Source organism: Talpa europaea, assembly GCF_964194135.1.
Source record: "Talpa europaea genome assembly, chromosome: 13".
In the NCBI taxonomy this organism is placed as follows: domain Eukaryota; kingdom Metazoa; phylum Chordata; class Mammalia; order Eulipotyphla; family Talpidae; genus Talpa; species Talpa europaea.
This window is the reverse complement of record NC_140080.1, coordinates 92,202,035-92,224,291: the sequence shown is the minus strand read 5'-3', so window position 1 is coordinate 92,224,291 and position 22,257 is coordinate 92,202,035.

Here is a 22,257-nt window from a genome sequence, read left to right as displayed (position 1 = left end):
CTGATTGTCTACATGAGTTAGAAGCTATGGCATAAAAATATAAGTTCAAACTCATCAAGCTTCTCTTTTCAGTTACAGTCCATTGCTGTCAAATCATTGACTATTTCCTTCAAAGCTAGGAGGAATTTTGTATTTCATGCTGTCGTCTTCCAGTGTTCTATCAAATACTTTCACCAAGTCAACTTTGTCTTTATACATACACTCTCTCCACATGGTATTTTCATATTTTCAGCTGTCTTACTAGTTGCAAAGCAACTAGTATTCTTGCCAATATTGTTACTATGGGAGTATCTTCTAGAGCTCCCATCACATTAATCCACACACATATTTTTGCCCTTGATATTGTCCACACTGACACATCACTGCACATCCTCTTGTACTGTTGTCAGTTTATTATTGCTAATCCTTCCCTGTGTTCTGTGCTATATACGTCAAATGTCTACACTTCTTAAAATCTTTTGTGTTGATGCTGTATGTTTGACAGAATGGCTATAAAAGCTGATAAATAGACCCTTATTTAACATAATTAAAAGGCTTTATTTTTTCCACCTTTTATCTTTCATGCATATCTCTGGGGGAAGGTGTTTTATAAAACTCTATTGAAAAGACTGAGATGAAGCAGAGGAGAAAGGGAAAGATATGTTGTAATCGAACATCAAAAATCATTCTGGAAAGAAAACGAACATAAAAACTGTGATCTAATTAAACCAACTTCAGTGTAAAGCATTGTTCATATTAACAATGGTGGAGATTTTGATGTGGACAGAAGTTAAAGTTTTCTTTTGTCCATGAGAAGGGGAATGCAAATATAGTGAAATTTAAGTAAATGTAGGTTTATGCTTCAATTTATGTTTCAGAGAGCCTGAAGGCTGAGGAGAGAATTCACCTGAAATAAAAGTCTTCCTTAGGACCTCCCTCGTGGCACAGTGGATTGAGCCCAGCGCTGTGAGGCTGTCCACAGCCTCCGAGTCGCCAGTTCAATACCCAGCCAGGGAGATTCCCACAGGGCGTGGCAGACCTCTCCTGACTCACCCACTTCTCCCCCAGCAGTGAATTTCGGTCCTTCTGCCTGTTCTGCTCCCTGCTCTGTCTCTGGTGAATCATCTCACCCTCCCGCGCCTCTGGCCTGTACCTCAGTGCTTGTATAAATAAATGTCTTAAAAAAAAGAGTTTAAAAAAAAATTCTTCCTTAGCTTCCCTCACATCCTTATCTTGCTTCCTTCACTTTCACATAGGTGAAAGTGAGGGCACTCCCTTTATAGATCACTTGCTCAAAAATCCCCAGCTTTGCTATTAACAAGGTCAACATAAATCATCTTTGTTTTTCCTCTAATATTTATTTTACTAGTCTGAAAGTTTTTAAGCATGCTGAAAATTAGGAAGAGTAGTAAAATAATCCATGTGCCTACTATTATTATATAATAGTATCAACAATAATCAACAATTATATGCATATTTCCCTATTTTTTGCTCTATCTATCCATTCTTTTAACCCTTTATCCATCCATCTCGCCATCCAGCTAACATCATGTCACTAACTTACTGGAAAAGAAGTACAAATTCATTATTTCATCCCTAAATTCTTCATCATGTAAGACCTTAAAAAAAAGTCATCCTTCTATTGCAACACAAAACATACTAGTACCTAAAATAAATTTTTTTTAATTCAAATTCACATTCTCCTTCCTGTTTTGAAAATATATAAGATATTCTTGGAGCTAGTTAACAGATATTCATGTTCATTTTTATTGTTATATCTCTAGTTCTTTAATCTAGAACTTCACAAAACTTGTCATTCAGGCTTTTTCCCACATGGCAGTGACTATCCAAACAAACCAGACCACTTACTGTAAGAATGTTCGAATATTCTATATTCTGGATTTTTAATTTGTTTCTTTTTAATTTCTTTCTTTAATTTCTTTCTTTAATTTGTTCCTTTAATTTCTTTCTTTAATTTCTTTGTTTATTTTGTCCCCTATGTTTTCTTTAAACTATCACAAATTAAAAGTTAGAGTAGAATCAGATTAAACTTATCAAAAATATTTCAAAAGTGACCCTTTGTACTTCCCATCATATGTACTTTGAATAATACAAACACGATATAATTTCATTATCATTTATTGGAACATAATTCATATACCATAAAACTGAGAATCTTTACAATTCAGTGTTGTTTGAAGTATTCACACAATTGAGCATCCATATCTAACATACCACATTTTTTTATTTTACCCAGAAAGATACCCCATACTCATTAGCAGTCACTCTATCAGCCCTTATTCCCCAAACCCTGGTGATAACTACTACTTTCATTCTTTATGGGCTTGCTGAATCTGGACATTTTATATAAATTGAATCAAACAGTATATAGCCTTTGCATCTGGCTTCTTTCAAATAGCATGCATCAGAGCCTCATTTTTTTTTATGGCTGAATAAAATCCCATAGTAGGTATATGGCCATTATTTTAAAACCCATTTATCAATTGCTGGACATTTGAATACTTTCCAGTTTGGTGTTTTGTTTAGTTTTATTTATTTTTTTTTTTTTAGAACAATGTTACTATGAATATTCACAAACAACTTAATGGCAGTCTTTGTCTAGGAAAATGTTTTAATTCTCTAATTGCTGTTAGGTCTGTTGTTTTTTTTTTTTTTGAATTTCAAGTTTATTTAAAATTTTTTTACATGATTTTTTCATTTTTGCTTAATGTATGTATTTTCATCTTGGTTATAGTCCCCTTTTGATAAACTGTCACTGTTTCCAAAGTGGCAACACTATTTTATACCCCCACCAGCATTGTATGAAAGTTTCAACTTCTCCATATTAGAGGCATACATTTGTTATTGTTCAGTTTTTCAGTCACATTCTAGTGGGTGTAGTTTTTTTTTTAATATTTTATTTCACTAATGACTAATAATGTTCAGCATATTTTACCTGACAATTTTATAACTCTGGTAGAATGCCCATACAAATTAGTTCCTTCTTTTAAAATTGAGTTATCTGTCCTTTTATTATGCAATTGGGAGAGTTCTTTGTATATTCTGTCTAAAAAGCCCCCTTTCGTTATAATAATTGCAAACATAGTCTCCCAATCTGTGATTTTTCTTTCTTACATTCTTGATACTATCCTTTGAAGCAAAAGAATATTTTGATTTCAGTGAGATTCAATTTATTTATTTTTCTTTGGTTGCCTGTGTGTGTATTTTTGGTCATATCTAATAATCAATTGTCTCGTTTAAGGTCACAATGATTTATTCATGTTTTCTTCCATGAGTTTTACTTTTATTTCTTACCCTAAGACATATGATCAATTTGAGTTTATTTTTAATATGATGTGAAGTAGGAGTCCCACATTATTTTATTAAATGATATCCTTTTCTTTTTTGAATTATATTGGTACCCTTGTCAAAACTCAATTGACCATAAATATAATTAGTAAAATAAATATATTAATATATTAATACAGTAATATAAAGTAATATAAGTATAGTGTACTTCCTGACTTTGAATTCTATTTTATGTGCACACGCACACACACACACACACACACACCCCTCCTTATTAGCTATATACAAAGTTTTGAAATTGGCAAGTCTGAGTAATCTGATTTTGTTCTTTATTTCAAGATTGTTTTTAACCATTTTTGATATCTTGCATTTCCATATGAATTTCAAAAAAAAGATTTTCAATATCTGCCCAAAAAAGTCTACTGGAATTTTGTTAGAAATTGCACTAAAACTTCAGATCCATTAAAGGAAGTCTCTCATCTTAATAACATTTAGTTTTCTGAAATCTGGGCTAGCTTTCTTTTTTTATATTTTCTTAAATATAAAAATGCTATTTCATATAGTTTTCAGTGTATAAATCTTATATTTCTATTATTAAATTTATTCCTACACATCTCATTTCTCTTGGTATAATACTAAATGAGCTACACCCCAGTCCTTCCATGCAAAAAAAGTTCTAAAATATCTAAAAATAAAAAGAATTTTGCATACTATCTCCAAACTTTCTAAATTTAAGTTCATACTTTTGGGATCAGAGGAGATTAAGTCTAACCCAAATGAAATAATTTAGACAGTTGAGAAACGATTTCAGTTGAGAATCATTTCAATCATTAATTGAGAGCAAGTCTTGCTTTGATAACACACATGATATCAGTCACCATTTGAAGGTGTCCTCAGCTTGTTACACAATCATTCTGAGATAGAGGAACACACCAACTAAAGCCAAGCTGAACAGATTTCCAAAATGTGAAGAAGTAAACGCTAGCCTTCAGTAAGCAAGATCTTCTTACTCAAGTCCAAAGGAAGTCAACAATTTCCGCACATCCATTCATTTCAAATGTCTTAGATACCAACCTATTTTCATGCTTCAGGGCATGATTTATTCATGATTTGTCATACCATTTTTCAGGATTTTTTCTGACACTGCTCATCTTCCCCTTAAAGACTTGATTCCCTTCACAGAACCTGAAGCTTTTTTTTTTTTTTTTTTGGTTGACATGGCGGCGTTGAGCTGCTGCTGCAATCTCAGCAGTGTCTCAGTTAATGATACCCTTCAGCTCAAAAGACCTCATTTCTCTCCTTATCCTTTACTTGGGATTGCATGCTTTTAATCCCCAACCCTATTAGACAAGGGAAGGCAGAATGCTGTTTTCAACAATGCATTTCATACATAAGGGTTAGGAGAATGGAAAATGGCCCATTTAAAACAGGATGCTGTCAACCCCTAGAACATAGGCTAACTCTTATCTTACCCTCCCTCCAAACAAATCACTACATATAAGAAAAAATGCAAAACCAGACCAAACAGCACTGACACAGCTGAAAGCAAACACTGTCTTTAACATGAAGATCAGCACAGAGTGACTTCTTTCAGAAGTGGAATCCGTGCTGTGAGGATATCTTCAGAGAGAGAGAGAGAGAGAGAGAAAGAGAGAGAGAGAAGGCTGGGCCCAGGTAGTTATGACTCATGCTCTGGCAGCAGGGCTTGATCTATAATTCCTCCCAATTCTAAACAATATTTTTTGATATAACTAATTTTTGGTGATGTAACTAATTTTTGTCACATTGTATCATCTATTGAAATGAATTAAAAATACAAGTGGCATAGTGGTTGAGCGCTGGGTTGTGAAGCTGCCTGGGTTGCAAAGCTGCCCAAAGCCTCTGCAGTGCTGGTTCTATCCCCCGGCCACCAGGTGAGGGTCCCACACGGTGAGCAGACCTCTCCTGCCTCCTGCTGCGCCCCTCAGCAGTGTACTTCGTCAGTCTGCCTGCTCTGCTCCCGACTCAGGCTCTGGCTCTGGGGAATTCTCTCACCCTCCAGCACTTGACTGTACCCAGTGCTTGTATAAATAAATAAATAAATCTTTTAAAAAAATACAATTATCACTTAGAAGCTAACTGAAATTACTAGTTGCATGAGGTCTCAAATTAATAAGAATAAAGCAACATATCCTGGCCAGTGTCTATACAAATATAAAATGCTTTGTTAGTAAGATTGGAAGACTTGTTTTCTATATGTTTAAGTCACTTTTAACTAAATGTGCATTTATTGCTCAACCTAGGATTTAAAATAAATTATAGAAAATGACTTCTGCTTTAAAAGGAAAGGAAAATGAATACACTGACCATGTTTTGTGGTTAGTCAGTATATAGAGGGGGTCAGGAAACCTTTTCCAACAAGTCAGAAGCAGGTAGGAAATGTTTCTATAGAAGGTCAAAAGTTGAAAGTGCTCCAATACAGAGACTCTGATTTTTAAGACCTTAGACCTTCTAAATTCTCAAGGAAGGATAGTTACTTAAAACAAAAAACAATGTTTTCGGGCAAATGTTGCATTTAGCTTTTAATTTGTGTTGGACTAAGCATTTTCCATCATTATCTCATTTCACTGAATGCCTTGATAGTGTCTCAAATGTACGAGAATCAGAATAATCTTTTACATTACTTACTTGAATCTAGCAAAATGATTTCCTTCTTTATTCAATTATTTTTTTCAAAAGGCTTGAATCAAAAGTCAGGAGTGATGGGTTTGGTTAATGTTATCAGTGAGTACAGTTGAGACAGAGAGAAAATTGAATAGTAAAATATCTTCTCCCAAAGAAAATTTCACAGTATGTTATTTGGTTTGACATACAAATTTAAAGTCTGTGTGCACTAAATTTTCTATAAAATTTCACAATTCTATTGATATTTCATATTTTTCTTGGCAATAAGAAACATTTGATAATGATGTTGACCACCCTGTGGATAAAACACAGTGGGTGTCTTGCCTATTTGAGTATTGAAGGGTGTAACTAAACAAGAAAATACATAAGACTTATTTCCAAAGCTTTGCAATAATTTAATGTTTCAAGGTGGTATTTCCATATTTTATAATAATGTACGAAGACTACTTCATTTCATTTTTTTTCTGTGTCCTTTTATTTAAAAATCTTGTGCAACAAAATGATTTCTCCCATTTTCTCTAAGTCTTGTGGTAGTAGTACATGGAGGAGATTCTATTAATATAAATTCATTTTTTATTCAGCAGTAGCATATGGATACCCACTGTGCAGGAAACATGTCATGTGTTTCAGGCATTGGGAAGATAGTTAAGAGAAGTCAGGTGACTTATAAGTCACCTACTCTTATAGGTTTTACAATATAGTGAATCCAATTCTCTGTGAAGAGAGAAAAAAATGTGCATTTTGTGAGTACTAATATTTCTAGAATATTACATCACATAGCTCTCCTTATTAGCTCTGTATTTTTCTTTCTTATGTGAATAATTGTATTATATTGTCTCACAATCATGCATTTTAAAAATATAGACCTTAATAAACTACAAATCTTTGGTCTAGTAAATCAGACCATTAAGTGAAATGCCAGAACTGCCTGAAGAGACACTCATAAAGCTCAAATGTGAAAGTCTTTATTTTATTACCCCACTAGAATAAAACTAGAGGGGAGAATAAAATCATTTCCCCAAATTTCTCAGAGGTGTGATGCAGAACACTTCAGAAGTTCCATGAGTTCATTCAAAACCAAGTATAACTTAACATGTAGAAAGATGGGTATTCCTCAATGGCAAAAATAAAAATAAAAATAAAAAAAGGAACAACATGCATATCCTTACTAGAATCATGCTGTTTATTTCTAACCCATAGCCTTTGGGTTGCAAAACTATTACGAACTTCATGCACTACATGTCACTTCCTGGTAACTTTTCAAATTTTCAGATGCCAGGCCAACTGCTTTATATGATAATTAGCAGACACTCTGTGATGATTTTTATAAAGACCCAGGAGTAAAGGCTTTTAAAATCAGACCTAGTATGAAATTCTTCTTTCCAAGTCTAGTTGGGCTCAATGGCCTATCAACAAATGATTTAGGCCATAACTGGAGGACTAAAATAAATGTGATTACCAATGAAAAATAGGGCCTCATTGGCGGTGCAAGGGGTTAAGTCTCAGCACTATGAAGCTATTGGCAGCCACTACAACATGAGTTCAATTCTTTACCAGGGAGCTGACCCACATGGCTCAGCAGACCTCTCCTGCCTCCCTCCCTCGCTGCTCCCCTCAGCAGCAGATTTCAGTAGATCTGCCTCTTCTGCTCCCCACTCTGTCTCTGGTGAATCCTCTCACCCTCCTGCACCTCTGGCCTACACCCCAGCTCTTGTATCCGTGAATAAATAAATAAAAGAAAAATAGTGTGTATATATGTGTGTGTGTATACATAAACATATATTTATATATATATATGTATAAACATATGTTTGGATTCATATAACATGAATCCAAAGGTAAAATTAAATAGAATCTTTGAAGTACTTTCTCATAAATAATACAGGCAAATATCTAAGGAAAGCAAATAGAATAAAATATATTACCTTACAGAGACAATTAAGTACTTTGTGAAATATAATTTTCTCAAATGTTGATTAAGATCTGAGGTTAATTTACTGTAAATGTACCAAAAAATATAGCTAAATAGAAGCCATGCACAAAGACAAGAATATCATTGCTGAATTTCCAGAGTACCATTGTTGCCAAACTATCCACTGAATAGAAAAAAGAATGGAAAATGAAGTTTTCTACCTCAGGTCATAGTTCACACCTAATATGACTTGAGAATCTCTTGTGATCACAGTTAACAATCATAAGTTTGTTGATGAAACACAATATAGCTTAGACAATACAAAAATATAAAAAAGTAATAATTCATTTAGATTAGCATAAGAACTAAAGAAGTTTCCATCTATATACCAGAAAAGGGGCCTTCAGTAGACAATGAATCACCAATTTTTTGATCTTGCCTCCAGAAATACAAGAAATACATTTCTAATGCTTCTGGTATTTTGCTGCAGCAGCCAGAATGGACTATAAGACATCATTTGCATTTAAAGGTACTTATACTTAATTTATAAAATTCTTTCAAGCACAGTTTTAGAAATTTGTATATATGCTTCTGAAATGTAACTTATGCATTCATCTTTGCACCCTGAAAGTCAAGTACAACATCTGGCATACAGCAGCTGCTGGACAAAATAACAAAATCCACCTATCCTATCAGATCTATTGAGCAACTGATTTCTGTCATCAACATATAAATAGTTGGCCTCCCTGGTGGCGCAAGGGGTTAAGGCGCAACCTATGAAGCTATCAGCAACCACTGCAGCATGAGTTCGATCCCCAGCCAGGGAGATGCCCACATGGCCCAGCAAACCTCTCCTGACTCACCCACTGTAGCCCTCAGCAGTGTGTTTCATCAGTCTGCCTGTTCTGTTCCCCGCTCTGTCTCTGGTGAATCCTCTCACCCCCCCCCGACACACACACCTCTGGCCTGTACCCCCATTCTTGTATGTATAAATAAATAAATCTTTTAAAAATAGATATAAACAGTAATAAAAACATTAGACATTCTCTACACACACCAAAAAAAGAAAAAATCAAGAAATAAAACCTCTTGGAACTAATAAGAAAACACAGCAGGTTGCAAAATACAAGGTTAATAAAACAAAAGTCAACTTCCTTCCTTTACCCCAGCAATGAGCAATTGGAATTAGAAGCTTAAAAAACAATAACCATTTATATTAGCAACATAGAATGTTTAGGCATACTTCTAGCAGAATACATATAAGATCTATATGAGGAAAGCTGCAAAATGATTAAAGAAATCAAAGAAGATAAAATATCTGGAAAGATATTACGTGATTATTGATAGGAATCCACAAAATTGTTAGTAGTTTTTCCCTATTCTATCTTCATATTCAGTCAAAGTCCTGGCACATCATTTTGTGAATACCCAACAATTTCACTCCTTGATATTTTTACAGATGTGTTTAAAAACCTTGCCACACAAAAATATGACCATGAATGTATATAACAAGCTTAGTCATAATTGCTAAAACTTGGAGTAACCAAGCATCAGTGGGTAAATGAATGTAGTATTCCAAGACAATGGAATATTATTTAGTGTTAAAAACGCACTTCCAAGACAGAAAAAGACACGTAGAACCATAAATGCACAGACCAAAGTGGAAGATGAAAGTGTCAAAAGGCATTATGATCCCAATTATATAACATTCCAGAGAAGGCAAAAATATGAAGATGATAATAAAGTAACTGGTTATCAGGAGTTCAGGGTGAGTGGGGTAGGGAGGAATAGGCAGGGCAAAAGGCATTTTGAAGGCCATGGAACTATTCTTTTTGATATTATAATGGTAGATATATATGTCATAATACATATGTCAAAACCTATAGAACTGCAAAACGGAAGGAATAAATCACAGACTTCCATTAATTATAATTAACAGTACTGCTCCCTCATTTGTAACCAAATATAGGACACTGATGTAAAATATTAATAGTAGGGGGGAATTTTAGGGAGAGAGGCATATATAAAATTGTCTGTATTTTCTGTCAAATTTCTCTGCAAACCTAAGACTATTTCTAAAATATATTTACTTTTTTTAAATTAGAAATTGAAGGCTTCAAGAGATTAATATTTACAAGTGAATATAGGAAATACACACTGAAGGCTAATGGATTTCCAAGGATGGGAGGTCACTCATCAGAGTCATGGTGTTCTTGAAGAAATGATGGCAATAGATTTCATGAGTAGGGTTTTAAGAGCCTTAAAAAAGAGGGAAGGCTGTCCCAAGACAGAGAACAGCATAAAGGTATTAAAATCATTTCATTCTGGTGATTTACTTTTATTTTTATTTTTCCACAAAAAGCTATATAGTTTTAGCATCACAATTAATCTGCATTTCAATAAAACTTGGTACCACTTTCAGCCCCAATATAATGGAACACATCAGATCAACAAAATATTCAACTCATTGTCCTTCTTCAAAACAGATGGTGCCCAAACATCTCAAAGAATATATTTTTGGAATACTAAAACATCCTATTTTAATGTTTTGAATCTTCTTTTTCATGAATGAATGAGGAAGGATCTAGAAAGGGCATTCATTTTCAAATACTGGGCATTTGTTGTAAAATGTCTCTAAACACAAGTAATTCTATATACTAAAACTTAATAAAGTACTTGAATTTCAAAATATTTTATGCCTACTCTTCGTTTTTCTCTGTACTTTGTATAGTCAGCCATTTTCAATGTCATTTTAATTCACATCAGAATGAGTAGGCCGTGTGGCCAGGGAATACTTACATAATAGTCTTATTTCAATATCATCATCTTCTCTGGACATGACTGGAAAGTGATACAGCAGAAACTGAGGATCTAGAGAGATAAAGTAAGGGTAATGTTTACTGGGAAAGGGAAAAGCTAGAAGAACGCACCTGTGCACACACACACACACACACACACTAGCTTTCTTTATATAAAGCTGAAAGAAAGCAGGATAAATACTATTGTCAATTCCAAGATCTGCTGCAACCCACTTAAAATGCCTTACAACCTAAGTGAAATCTGACAAGGACAGCATGTTTCCTTTGCAAGCTCTTCAACTGGCTTCACTTTGAACTCCTGCCAACAATGATTACTTACATGGAAACATTTTCTTCAAAATTCATTTTCCATCGTGAGCAAAATGACAAATTTAAAGACAAGTAGGATAGGAATAAAGGTCAGAAAAAGGAGGATGAGGGAGTCTAGTTTGCATTATCTCTCTCTCTTCATTCTCCCGTTCATAGGGAAACGATAATGAATGACATTTTCCCAAGAAAGACTAAAGAATCTGCAACCCAATGGCCTTTTGCAATCTTGCTGATTTCACTGGCAACCTGGTGGTGGCCACATATAGGGGGAAGCATTTTCCTTGACAAATGTGTAGGTAAGATTAGTGATAGTCAGTTTCCATATTAATGTTCTTCAGAATCCAGTGCTCCGAATAATGTGCTCTCTTACCTGTTATCCATGACAAACATGCATATGCAGGGAACCAAAATACATAGCGAAGAAATAAATAGCAAAGATGGTCAGGTAGCGGTTACATGTGTAGCTTTTATATATGTGAAACATTTGATACATATATACTTAATAGGTCTGATTTAAATTAAATATTGAGGACCTCCCCGGTGGCGCAGTGGTTGAGCGCTAGGTTGCGAAGCTGCCCACAGCCTCTGCAGCGCCGGTTCGATCCCCGGCTGCTCCCCGGCCACCAGAGGAGGGTCCCACATGGCGCGCAGACCTCTCCTGCCGCCCGCTGCTCCCCTCAGCAGTGTACTTCGGTCCTTCTGCCTGCTCTGCTCCCGGCTCTGGCTCTGGGGAATTCTCTCACCCTCCCGCGCTTCTGACTGTACCCAGTGCTTGTATAAATAAATAAATAAATAAATCTTTAAAAAATAAATTAATTAAATATTGAGCTAAATAAATATGTAAATATGTTTATTTTATAAGTTTTTTACATCATGTTTCATTTTTGCACAATGCATGCATTGCCACCCTGGTTATAGTCCCCATACAATTCCCACCCCCCTTGTTTTGATCCCACTCCCTCCTCTGCCCCCATAGTGTGTCTCTGGTTTATAGTTGCTTGTTGATTTTGATTTTTACTTTATTATAATTAGTCTTTTTCCTGGTCCCTTATTTAGGTTTTCTAGATTCCTGCTATGAGTGAGACCATCGGTATTTTTCTTTATATTTCTGGCTTATTTGGCTGAGCATAATCCCTTCCAACTCCATCATATTGCTGCAAACTGCATGAGTTTATCTTTTTTGATTCCATATGATCCAGCAATTCCACTCCTAGGTATTTACCCAAGGACACAGAAACATTCATTCAAAAGGGCACCTGCACCCCTATGTTTGTAGCAGCACTATTTACAATAGCTAAGCTATGGAAACAGCCCAAATGCCCAAAAATAGATAACTGGGTCAAGAAGATGTGGTAGGGGCCTCCCTAGCGGTGCAAGGGGTTAAGCACCGCACTTTGAAGCAATCCGCAGCCTCTGCAGCACAAGTTCGATCCCCAGCTGGCCAGAGAGGTACACAAATGGCACAGCAGACCTCTCCTGCCTCGCCTGCTGCTCCCCTCAGCAGTGTATTTCGGTCAGTCTGCCTGTTCTGTTCCCCACTCTGTCTCTGGTGAGTCCTCTCACCCCCCACATCTCTGGCCTGTACCCCAGCTCTTGTATGCATAAATAAATCAATTTTTTTTAAAAAAGAAGATGTGGTACATATACACAATGTAAATACGGTTTTATAAATACATTAGCATTCACCTTCAGCCCAAACAAAAGTACATTAAAATCATTAACATATCACACAATTAATAAAGGAAATTTACTGATCTAATATGGAAATTTAACATTACTCAAAGCACAGTTATCAATTCTTTGGTATAGTTATATTATTTTAACAAATGTTAATAACATAAAATTATGTAACAATGTAAAATCAGAAACAAGCCTATAATGACAGCTAACATCACATTGGTTCAACACATTTGAGACATCCTAACAGCCCAATTCTAAGACATAAAGGCAAGATACACATTTGGGAAGGAAGAAGAAGAATGCCCTAATATATATGATATTAATATTTACATTAAAAGTAATTGTAAGATAAATTATTTAAAGTAAAGTCTTATTATTATTGTTAAATAAAAGATCAAACAAAAGATCAAAATGAAAATTTAAACACATCATATACCACCTACAGTTAGAAAATTCTATTAAAAATAATACATACCAGTCACCATGTTGGCGCATAATGGAAGTATCAAGAATAAGTCTCCAACAACTTACTCTACTATTCATGGAAATAGTGCAATACTAGTTTAAAATATATTAAAGGTCTCCATAAAAGATCATACCTAGGATATAGATATATATATATCATATATTACATATACCATGCATCATATATTATTAAGTTACAATATAAATTATAGTTGTTATATATTGTATATAATATATATAATGGATGGGGGTGTGTGTGTATATATGTCATAAATAGAAAGACACAATATATTTATAAAGTTACTTCTCCCCAAATTAATTTTAAAGTAGCAATTTAATTCCAATTCACAAAAGGGATTTTGTAACTATTCTTTTTGCTGGTGACCATTGGCTACCAATGGTACTTATAGCTTCTTAAAGCTGTAAAATGCTTTATGAGTATAGCATCACACATCTAGGGATGTATATTCCACACTGGACCCATCCCTGAAGTTCTGGTACTATCGTCACTCTCTTACAGATCTCCTATAAATCGTAAAACTCACTTTGGACTGATGACATCAGAAAGCTAAGGTCTGAAAATAGTCAAGACATTCCTACTACAGAAGAAATGACAACACCTTTGTTACCAGAATTACTAGACAGCTAAATTAATAAAAATCTGTCTAATCTTGTCAGTGATAAACAGAAAGGCCTACTGAACAGTCTAGACAGCCCAAAAATAGACCTTACAAAAAAACTGGAAGTGTAACACATAAATAATTGATATTAAAGAATGATGAGGAAATCATGGACCATTTAGTAATATTGGAACAATCTGTTAGCTACACAAAAACAAGTTTAAAAAATCCCTACTTTGTATCACTAACAAAAACCAATTTCAAATAACAAGATAAATGTAAAAGAAAAAAAAAACTTTAAGAAATTATAGAGAATGTCTTTAAAATCATGGAAACAGGATAATTTTTCAAGCATGATTCAAAATGTGGACACCATCAAAGGGATGTTTACTAAGCTGAAGGATTTCATTTTAGAAGTTATGATAAATACCATAATCAAGGCATACATTGATTGAAAATAGCAAATACAAACCAATTCCAATCAGGTGACCTTCTGTAAGATGCCTGAGTAGCACTCCTCAAAATGACTAAGGTCATCAAAAACTCTGAGTCAAAGCTCAGGGCTGCCTAAGAAGACAGGAGAACTAAATGGTTAACAAACTCCAAGTCAGCTAAGGGGTTTTATCCACATTGGTTTATTAAGTGGTGAGAAATGTACTGAGCTGAAGTAAGATCTTAAAAGAAGAAACTGAGTGTGGATTATAAGGGAACTTTGTGCCACCTTTACATAAGTTTTCCTGTCAATCTATATAAAATAATTCTAATATAAATAATATTTTTCAAAGGAATACAAGTCAGCATTATACAGAGCACAATAATTTCCTTTTTCATTCTATTTTCAGTTAACAGATTTAAACCTACCTACGTTCACACTAGAGTTGCAGCCATCACTTTCTTAGGAAAGCCTTTCCTGATTTGGACAATTTCTATCTGTTCTATGTGTTTTTCTATGTGTTTTCATGGTGCCCTTTCACCACTGCACTGATGTCAGTCATCAATTGTCTACTCTACTGGATGCTAAGCTCCATGAAATCAGACAGCTCTGCCTTTAATTACCATGAAAGCACATACTAAATCTGACAGAGAACCTGCTTATTAAACATCTGTGAGTGAATCCAAGGACCCAGAAAGAAGAATGCAGTGATTTGAGAGCACAGGGTTCTGTCTTTATTAATTCAGATACCTAGCACCGTGTGTTACTAGGGAAGGAGTGAGCACAGAGGCTACAGAAAGGAACTCCTTGTCTGTTCCAGATGGGGCAAGCACTAAAACAATTTTCACAATCTTCCTTACCTAGTTTAATAGATTATTTAATAGATTATTTTCTGTCCTCAGACTAAGAAGTTGGAGCAAGAAATTCCATGTTTTGGTTTGCTCCATGTTCAATTATCCTTGACACAAATGAGAAGAGGGTTTCCATGTTTCTGGACAGATGGCATTCACGGACAGGAACCAAGAACCCCAGCGCACTGCTGGCGCGGAGCTGGAGGCTGTCACCCAGAAGCAGAGAGGCCCATTGTCACCATCATCTCTAAGAAGCCACCCCTGGGAAGTACAGTATCTCTTTGTAGGATGCTTCATACCCACACTGTATAACTTCATAGGCTAATATCGGAATTACATTTAAAAAGAAAGTCTGTACTGTGTATAAAATAAAAAGAAATTTATTTGTAGTGGACCTTGAGATATAAACAGCTGGAAAAGCAAAAACCATGTGTTAATAAAAGACACTGTATTTTGGCGGCACTCCCACTGCCCACCTGTGACTATGCAGGTGCTGCTTCTTACCAACTCTCTCCTCTGCAGGGCAGGAGCCTCTCTGCCTGCCCACGATCTGTAACATGCGGGGACTTCCCTTCACTGACCTCCCTCATTGGAGGCCACTCTCCTCAAGTCCACCCGCCTGCAACCATGCAGGCCTCTCTCAGCAAACCTGTCCCTTTCTCTTTCCCTAATGAACCTGTTCTTTAAATATATATGTAAAAAAGACACCATATTTTGCTGGCAGAAATTGTTTCTTCTCAAGCTTGTTTCACAATTAAGTTATATTCGAAGCCATTCTCGTGAGTCCCCTGGCCATTTATGGCTTTTTGTGTAATTCACAACACAAATACATCACCTCAACAGTCCTTGAGCAATCCTCAGAATTAAAATGCATTTTCCTCTCTTAGTCATAAAGAATGGAACACAAACAGCTACATTTTTATAATCCATAGTAATTACACAATTCTAGGCTGCCTTTAAATTTAATCAGGATTCACTTCCTCTAGGACTGCTTTGTTGGAAGCCAAGGAATTTGCATGTTTAGAAATGATACATCATGCTAGGAGCAGGCACAACAATGCTGTGCACCAGAAAATTATTCCATATACAAAATGTTCAAGGCATCTGGATCTGTAAGATGAGCCACTGCCCGGTGCAGTTTTAATGTTCACAACCAGGCTTTAAAGATGGCAGGCAGTTTTTGGATATCCTTCCTTCTATTATTCTTGGACCTGGAAATGAATTCAGTGTCTTCAGGGTCTGTGGAATTTGGAGTGTCCACAAGACAAGCCTTGATCCTTGAAGCCTCCAGATGTGCACCACAGCTGTGCAGTCTCTCCAGCAAAGATTTCGAGAACTTCTACTTTTTGTGGCAGTAGAAATCCAGGTCAATTATGCTTTCAAATATGCATATGTAATCTTTTGAACAGGCATTGTTATCTGAGCATCACTGATTCAGAAAACAGCAATTGAATGTTGCCACAATGCACATCTTACTGCTTTCTGTGTCCCATCAACCAGGAATGATTAGTTCTCCGGGTTTGCGGTCTTCAAGTATGATACAAATTCAAGGAGTAGGATCTTCTTTTGAAATATAAGCATGATCAAAAAGTATCTCCTGACAACGTTTAGTTCAGTGGGGAGACAGGGGAAACTTAAATCTAGCTATGTCCGCGAGGCTGCTCCAGGTGATATTTCTGCTGCTTCGAAAAGAATTCCAAATAGCATTGATTTCCAATAACCTGAAAATCCATGACACCTCCCTGTGGGCTCAAGTTGAAGGTGGCAAACGTTGGTTGGTTTTTCTGCACCTGGCATCTTTTAGAAGTGTCGCAAAGCACATTTCCGTAGAGTGGGAAGAAAGCCAAATGCACGTTAAGCAAGTCATAAAGATAAGACTGTTTCCAGAGGATTGGTAATTTTCTATGACCTGAAAATGAAAATCAAAATAACATTCAAGCCTCCTTCCTCATTTGATAGTCACACTCAGGTAGTCTCTGATAGAACTGGGTCACTGCCCTTATGGATACACTTTCCAAATTGGAGCCGGGATACAGTCAAAGAAACTGCAAGTCTGTTTGTTTTTCATTCCCCCCTTTTTTTTTTTAATGGGGGGGGGCGAATTCTTTCAGTGAAATTGAATCTGTGTAAATATAATTTTATTTTCTTCCCAGGCTTTCTAGTCTAAATTCATACATTATAAACCGAGATCTTCAGAGCTTTGAAAATTGACAAGATTCTAAGAAAGTGAATGCAGTTGGAGTAAAAACCTCTTCTAATGTAAGCTTGGCCCTGGCAGTAGCAATGAATCAATACACCCAAATTTAAAAGCTTTCTAGAAAATGTGTAGGACCTACATTTTGTCTTTCCTGTAAACTTGAGGTGTTGCTTAATAATTACTTTACCAGTCCCCCAAAAGATCTATCCAAATAGGATCAAAGGAATTTCTTGTTCTTATATTTATTTCATTTCCTCTCAACTAGTTTTTCCTTAAGAAAATGTCTCATGTTACATCAGTGAAATGTATTTGTCTGCCTCACTCTGACGGCACATTAACAATGAATTTATGACACAGATACTATAAGGCTCAAAGCTTTTGTGTTTGAAGACTTTTACTTAACTCATTTGATTTTGTTTCCACACTAGGGAAACATTATTAAGAGTTTTAAAAAAGAAAGCTTTTGGCAAATAGATCCATAGGATGTCTTCTTAACCCTGATCTAAACTGTAATGTGCTGGTCCTCAAATGAAGCAGTTTTGATGTTGCTACTTTTTATACCTGAAGTGCTCTTCTCTGAACCTCTTCCCTCCAGTCCCTGTGTGCAATTCACTCTACATAAACCTTGTTTGTTCCCAGAATCACTGTTACACTTGCTCCATTACTCACTGAAAATTTCCTGGGGGTTGTTTATGTGTTTCTTTATTGTTTTCCTTTAACATAGCATATTTGTTAGATTTTTTAAAGCCTATTTGTTACATAAATGAGAACTAATTAGACAACACGTCTATAGAGTAAAGAGCAAGTCTACACATAGTGCCTTCACGAATCTTAGAATTCACAAAAAATTGCAAGAAGGTTGAATTCTTCACAATACCTCCCTATTGAAAAAGAAAAAAAATTAAATAACCAAGTATTACAGTGCTTTTATAGTATTTACAAAACAAAGCTAGCCACATATCCTGAATTTTATTTATTTAAAGGCCATTTGATTTAACACCCTACTTCCCTATCGATGATAGTTTTATTTTGTAGAACCTCTTTCTGTCCTGCTCGTCTTGCTTATGCATACAACATGTAGGAAATCCCCACTGCTGGGGAGAAGCACTAAGCTTATCCAGTCAGTGACTATACATTGAAATATGGCCCCAGTAAGCCAGAAATAAAAATTTCACTAAAGGAGCTTTGTATTTGCACACGTCAAATAAATCAAAACAAAATTTATTGTCTGAAAACAAATCTATTATGGAAAATAGTTTGCAATACAGAAAAGTGGTTTTTGAGTTGACTTAAATACTACCAAACAGGTTCTTTCAAACGCAAGTCAGAATTAAATAACACAAGCCAAAAGCAACACTGCTTTTGAAGATTATATCTTATTCTCTGTTTCAACAAAGGAGCCTACACATTCAAATAAAATCTCCTAATTTCTCCATTTTATACTGGAACACACCCATTTATGCTTCGATGGTGAGATATTGATAGTGGGGGAGATTTTGTAAGCAAGGGAGCAAGGGATAATGGGATCTGTACACTTGATTTTCTATGATTCTTAAACTACTGTAAAAATTAAGCTTATTAATATCTTATAAATGGGTTATAATTTGAAGAGACATCTTAGAACACAATGGAAAGACTACTGCTACTTACAACGCACATACATACAGATTGATGGGTGAATAGATACATAGATGATAGATACATAAAATATGCATATAGGTAGTTCTACCTATCTATATACCTGTGTGTATATATAATTACATATATTATACATGTAATGAAATACATGTAATTACCTCTCATTTTTGTGTGGGTAGGTTGAGTCTCATAAGCTGGGGCATATAAATATTCATAGAATAAACAGGAGTCAAGATTCAAATTCCAATTGATCTCAACATGCCTCTTTCTTACTCTGCACTATTTATGCTTGGGTTACATGTCTCAATATCATTTATTCTTATACTTTACATTTTATGATTGCGCTTAACCTGTTTACTCTTACCAGATTGAATCAATAAGATATCATCATTACATACCTAATTCAAGCATTTAAAAAGAACATTCTGGAAAAGTATTTTTCTAGAAAGTATCTTTCAATAAATTATTGACAGGCAGTACCAAAGTTTTCACTTTCCTAAGAAAATTTTTATTAAGTAGGGCTCTTTTAAGATTTACTGGTGCCAAATCTCCAGTAACTACTGTTCACTATAATTTTTACTTTCCTTTTAAAAAAAGATACTGGCCTTATAATGATCCCCTCAATTTGTTGGTAGAAAGTGTAGGGATTTTAATGGTTAAACAAAAGTAGTCCCCCTGAGAAGGTGAATTGTAATATTATTTATGTTTGATGACTAAGGTATTTTCTCAGGATTTTCATACATTTATAAAGATGTTAAGATAGTGTTCCTAAAGGGAAAGTTAATTGGTGATAAAAATATTTCATAAGGAAATAGTATAAAACCAACTTGTATGGTGGTAACAAAAGAATAAAAGTTTATATAAAGAAAACATTAATATGTTGAATATTTTAAACTCATTAATGTTATATCATTCCTATTATTATCAAGCCAAGAAGGAAACTCACATGTTCCCTTGAGTAGACTGATATTTAAATGAATGGGTGGTGTATATTAGTCATAAATAACATCAAAGTGTACTATTCATGTGCTGGGATTAAAAGTTCTACTATAACTATGAAGATAATCATCTTCACAATTAACAATCAAATGAAGAACTTTGAGAATTTTTTTCAGAGGGAGAAGAAAAACACCCAGGCTCTTTTTTTCCACCCTTGTGAAAAGAATGTCTGGGAATAAAAAAAAAAAAAAAGCAGCTTCTTAACTATACATCTTTGGGGAACCCTTTACACACCATGAACATTTAAGAACAGCAGTGAAAATGAAGAAATTAAAATATCTTGGATTGCAGACACAGTTTTTTTCTTGATGGTAAAATTGTCAGGGGAAGATAAAACACAAAGACATAAAAATCTAGGTAGGATAGGAGTCTTCACATTCCACGATATATTAATTACCAGGAAAATATACATTGCTATTTTTGTGATAAAAGAATGTGATGACCAAAAGAAAAAGAAAAAGACTCTTTGTTATTTCCTTACTTTCTGGATAGTAAAGGGGAAAATAAAGCATGAAGTTAAGTTAAAAGATGATTTCCCATTCAGAGTTAATTCATTCTTCAGATAAGAAGAAACCACTTTCATATTCAGTCCATAAAGTAAATGTCCTGGTGATACTGAATTAAAAGGAGGTATATATTGGATACTATGAATTATTCACAGGACATTCAAGAGAACTGAAGAACACACTATTAATTCAACTTTAATATTAAAATCGAACTGCAGTAAACAAGCATCTTTTTTCTATATATCTATGAGACCAATAAATTCTCTTTATCAAAAGAATTTTCTTTGATTTAAAACTATTTCAAAAATTGAACATTAAACTAACAATTTCTCTAAAACAGAGAAAGATAAAAGCAAATTACCAAGCTGCATTAAATTGCAGAGACATTATGTTTACCATCAGAGGCAACAAATATGGCCCTTTATGCAACCTATTTAAAGGTGAAGAATCTTGCAGCTCTGAACAATACATCAAGTCTACATAAAAACAAGAGCTCTTGAAGTTTTTTCTCATATCACCTACTTTAAAGAATATTTGCTTAATTATTTTTTTTTTAATTGGGCAGCGAGAGCAGTTACATAAGTACTCTGGACACTGATTATGTTTGTGGAGTAAGTATTTTTGGCAAGATCTGTTCCAAGCAGTTTGAAGCCTTGGATGCTGGAAGTGGGCAGGCTCCTCATTTGCATCCAGCACCATCTCCAGCTCAAGGCTGCCGGCTTCCATATAACTCTTTGTATTTTGCTCCTGTTCCCTTGCTCCCTAGAGTCTGAGGTGCCTACCTAACAAAATTCACAGCCAAAGAGAGAGGAGTAGGTAAGGAATTTTGAATAAACCTATCATTGGTAATCATGTCAATATCCAGGAAGGGAAAGGATCTGAAACTGCCTGCAAAGATGACTCTACTGGGCAGGAAAACCCTCTCACCTCAAAGTCTCCGGTGCAGATCTCTGTAGCATCAGGTTCAGCCTCCCTTCCAGCACATGTTGGGTTGAGCTAATGGTGAGCTGCAAGAGCCAAGTGAGACCCAGCTCACAGGTCACGCTAACATGTGCTGCCGATGCCAGACACATGTCATGTAACCATTTTCCCTAGACTTTCGGCAAGAGGTTGAACTTCAAACCTGCCCTATTGGGAAATAGTCCATTATCAAAACAAAACAAAGCAAACCATAACCTAAAACAATGTCTTTTTTTCTTGTAAGTTTTTTAGCATTGCTGTTCATTAGATCAAAAGATAACTGATTATCTGATGCCAAATAGAAAAACAAGAAATGCACTCACTTTTATGTTTTTTTTTTCCTTTCAACTTGTGTGATTTTTTTTTTTTTGTAAATGTGGAGCCATAAAGCATTAATGCAAGTCAAAATGCTTAGTGAATGTGGCTGAGAAATTTAAATCCATGACAATTATAAATAAATCTAGACTTTTTTGGACTATGCCAGAATGTTTATTATTTAATACAAATTTAATGCCTGCATTTAGATTTTCAAATGCAATTTTTATCTCTTATTGATGGCAATTAATTGTGCTTGTGGTATTTTTATTCTGTGACAGATTTCATACACTTAGTTGACTTTTCTGAACTGTCCTATACAGTATTACACATTTTTTGAGGTTATCTGTTTTCTTCCATAAAATCCATTATTATAGCATATTGGACTACCTGAATATTTATTCATACAATTGCTCCATCGGGGCAATGTACAACAGACAATTGTGGCACTTCCATAGGATGCTCACCTTTTCTGGCTCCCCCTATTCTCTGCTCCCCATATTTAATTCACAGAACATCTACACATGTCAAAACAGCACAGTGCCTGTTTCACTCAATATTAATTGAGTCTACTATGTGAACATTATTCTAAGTGTGTAGT